We start from the raw sequence: 4,380 nt of genomic DNA on the forward strand, positions 1-4,380 counted from the left end.
AATTGCTAAAACTTGATACTAGAACTATTATATATGTATCAAAATACTTTTGAACTTTTGTTTGGTTGGAACGGAAGAATAAAACCAATAATGAAAAGAAAGATTATGAAAAATAGGAAGGGAAGAAAAAAAGACGAAAGGAAATAATTTTTCCCTAGAGTTACCTAGGTTTGCACATTCAAGTAATTCAAGGTTTGATCATGCAATTGCTAAAACTTGATACTAGAACTATTATATATGTATCAAAATACTTTTGAACTTTTGTTTGGTTGGAACGGAAGAATAAAACCAATAATGAAAAGAAAGATTATGAAAAATAGGAAGGGAAGAAAAAAAGACGAAAGGAAATAATTTTTCCCTAGAGTTACCTAGGTTTGCACATTCAAGTAATTCAAGGTTTGATCATGCTATTGATAGATGATCAATTACTTAATATATTTTCCCCTCTCCTTCGCTTCTGGCTAAATATTATAAGCAAATTGCTATGAATGGGAAAAAAAGTGAAATGGTGAATGCGAAGGTATTTCAAGTGGGTATATCCATAGCCGTACGTGCATACAAGGCGAGCCTCCCTTAACTTAAATAATGAACATAAATGGGAAACCAATGGTGTTGGATATGATTGCATCTCCAGTTACCACTCTTTAGACTTTAGTTCCTCTCAATTGATTGAAGATGAATGTTAGTTATACTTGTCTTAGCCCATAAACTCCAAGCATTGGATATATGATTATAGCCATAAGGATCAACCAACATCTCATGCGATTGGGCTAAAAGCAACAAGCACTATTGGATGAAGGTATCCTCTCTCTCTCTCTCTCTCTCTCTCTCTCTCTCTCTCTCTCTCTCTCCCCCCTTTGGATGAAGGTATCCTCTCTCTCTCTCTCTCTCTCTCTCTCTCTCTCTCTCTCTCTCTCTCCCCCCTTTCCAACTCCCCTCTAGCTTGTTTAAGCCCCTTTTAGGAAGAGAGACCAAGGCCATGTGCTCCCATCACCATCACTCATAGTGGTGGATCATCTCACATGAAAGACAAAAGAGAATGGAACAAAAAGTAGGAGAGAAAAGAGGTAATGGATAAAGTGAAATAGCATATCACATTACAAAAGCCATCTTACTTAAGGTTGGTTTTTGTTACAAGAAAGGGTCTTTCATTTACCCACTCAATACACAAAAGCCAAACTAGTCCATTTGTGTCAGAGACAAAAACAAGGGGCTATACAAGGGAAGGATCCGAGAGTTCTCTCTCCTCTCCTTTTCTTTTCTCAAAAATTTCTACCCTTTAAGTAAAGCTGGCCTAAAAAAAAAATCATTCAAGGGGTGGGGGATCCTTCAATTTGGGCTGTATAAAGCTTTTATTGGCATATGGACTTCACACTTTTTTTTAGCTTTTTGGTAAAGGCCTTGCGAGACCATAAAGGAAGCCTAAACAGGCCATGTGATGACTGACTTATAAGAATGCTAAAGTCAAAACAAGGGAATCTTTGGCATGAGACACTTCCCTTTTATCAAAGGAGTCCTACATAATTTGAGTCACAAATCTATAATCACTAGAGAATTAGAAGGTTGAGGAGAGGGTAGAACATGTTGTGAATTTTCTTGGTTGGCTTTAAGCTCTTTCTTTATGATTATTCATTGTGATAGGGTAGTTGCTTGGGAAATACCTTATCTTTTGGCTGTCGGAAAACTTTTGTCCCATCTTACTGGACTCAACCTACCATTCTTCCGTTTCAAAAAACATCTAGTTAGAAGCAAGTAGACTAAGCGCAAGTCTGGTTCGTTTCCAGAAAAAAAAATAGGAAATAGAAAGTGCTACCGGAAATGCATTTTCTATCATTTCTGAATGTTTCTTGGAAAAGCTTTGTGAGTATTTGATTCGCATGAGAAACTTGAGGTGAAAATACTTTTCCCCTATGTTTGTAGTTTGGTTCAAAATCTAGAAGTAAGAAAGTAAAAGCAAAATTAAAAAAAATTAATGGAGCTGCCTTACTTCATCAGGTATTATTACAATTCATCTCAAAAAGTTGCCTCAGGAACTTCCCTCTCATTATTTTAATAAAGTTCATTAGCTTTCCAATCCATTTCTGAGCTGCAACCTCAAATTTGAACCTTCTCATTTTCGTGACGTGGCAAGCCTATTCTAGTGAACTTTCCTGGAAATATAGAAGCGAAACAAATAACATAAACAGACAAGCTTGGAAACGATTCTGCTCAAACTTCTGCCTGGCGTTTCTTAGATAGTCATTTCATTGGTTTTCTTTTTGTGAAACAAACATCTCCCTAAGTCACAAGAAACAAAATATAAATGTGTTTGCGTACGCACATATAGTCATCTCGTCTGCAAATTAACTTACCAAAAGCTAGTAGTGAGTTCCACATGCTTTGAGACCACTAATTCGATCGTCTCAAAATGTCCCATTTTCCCCTACATATAGCACATATACACCCCTTACGTGACATATAACACTCATTAATCTCATATATAATATGTTTATTATATACATACATACAAATACATATTTAGACACACTCACACCATTAAAATGTTGTAAGCTAGTGTAGCTCCTTAAATTTATTGAGTAAGGTTCTTCTGCTCTACATAAAGTAGCACCCAACTAAGGCTTCGGTTTTACAAGGTTGCTTTAAACATTATCATAAACAAACTCATAGGAGTATCAGCATGTCATTCTTAGGAGAATATCGAGTGGGAACGGTTCATGACATTTATTGTGCACTAAATAGATGCCAACTATTAGATCCATGCATAAATTTCGATGTCAAGTGGTTTAACAATTGACATTCCACTTAACACCAGGGACCATTTGATACTTTCTCTACTCTTTGATTCCTTAAATGATGCTCATGTGAAAATCCATTAAAGCGAAGAAATGGATCCATGAATTCGTTGCATGCCTTCGGGAGCAAAAGATGCTCATTCCAACACCGTATATGAATTGATTAGAGCAGTAAAAAGAGTTTCCAGCCGTGAACGTATATATTTGGAGATGCTCAAGAGCAATAACAACATACTCATGAAATGAACAATGTCGGCGCCACTTGAATAGAAGACAATTGATTCATGAATGGAAGACAATTGATTCATGTATCTTCATATACATGAAATTGAACTTATAAGGTAGAGGCATCAAGCCAATCCCACCAAAATTTGCACGTACTAAATTCAATCTTTACACTAGCTTTGGAAGTGACCTGTGCTCCCCCGCCACTGCAATAAAACTCCCAGGATTACTCCAAATTTATGGAGGTCGAGGAAAATACACGAGTAGTCAAAACAATCTCTGATAACTCCTATAGAAAAATCATAGTTATCACAGTTACAAGTCACCAGCACTTAAAAGCATACGACACCACCTACTATAAGCAATGCAATTTGAATACAATGTACCTGATCAGCAACTACTGTTGGTAATATCGATTCATGCTAATCCAACAGAAAATATAAGTCTCATGAACATGAGCTTGTTTAATATTTTCATCACATTGAAACATATTACTTACCTCACTCAATAGTCAGACAATTAGCCAAACAATTGCTCTCTACAAGATAGAATAAGTTCAAAATATGGAAGCATATCAAGCACAGACACAAATGGTACATCAATAATCTAGTAGAGCAATTCAAAGAACTGGCATATACATAAAAACGAACAAGACAGTTAAAGAACTGATAGTTCAAGCTCATTCAATATCAGGAAGCATCATGTCCAAATTCTTCATGAAACAGAAAATGTATAAGAAGATGGATGATGAATTATGACAATGTAAGAGTTGCCAACAAATCCACCTTCAATATGGGATGCTAGCAGTTCAATATAGAGATTAGTGTCACTGATTTTCTCCGGAATATCAAACACGTGGAGATTGGTATTTTAAACAGCAAAACAAAGTTACTCATTTATATTGCAATCCACTCCAATCAGCAGAGGAATGTGTAAAATATATGAAAAGCAAAAAACTGCAGATGCGAACTCGTTAAAACCCAATTATGAATACATGAAACATTGCATAATTATAGAAGTTAAGCATAAGCCGTGTAAACTAAGGTGTTAACGCACAAATGGAACCTAAACAAAATGAATGCAAGAAAACATGGCAATTCAATCTATATGCACAAACTAGAGCACTCACCTACTCTATCGTGAAGAGCTGATCATAAGGGCTGTAAATTCTAGTCAAAACACGTCCTGCCATTGAATCTTACAAAATATATAAACTTACATGATCATCATTTACTGAAGATTCAAATATAAAATCTCTCACACTCGTTAGCAAAGGAACGTCCAGTTGCTTTGAGATGTTTCAATGTGGAGTAATCTTCAAGTGTATTACGCATAACAAAACCTTAAAATAGCTAAAAGCACA

The sequence above is a fragment of the Asparagus officinalis genome, chromosome 3 (assembly GCF_001876935.1).
Source record: "Asparagus officinalis chromosome 3, Aspof.V1, whole genome shotgun sequence".
Lineage (NCBI taxonomy): Eukaryota > Viridiplantae > Streptophyta > Magnoliopsida > Asparagales > Asparagaceae > Asparagus > Asparagus officinalis.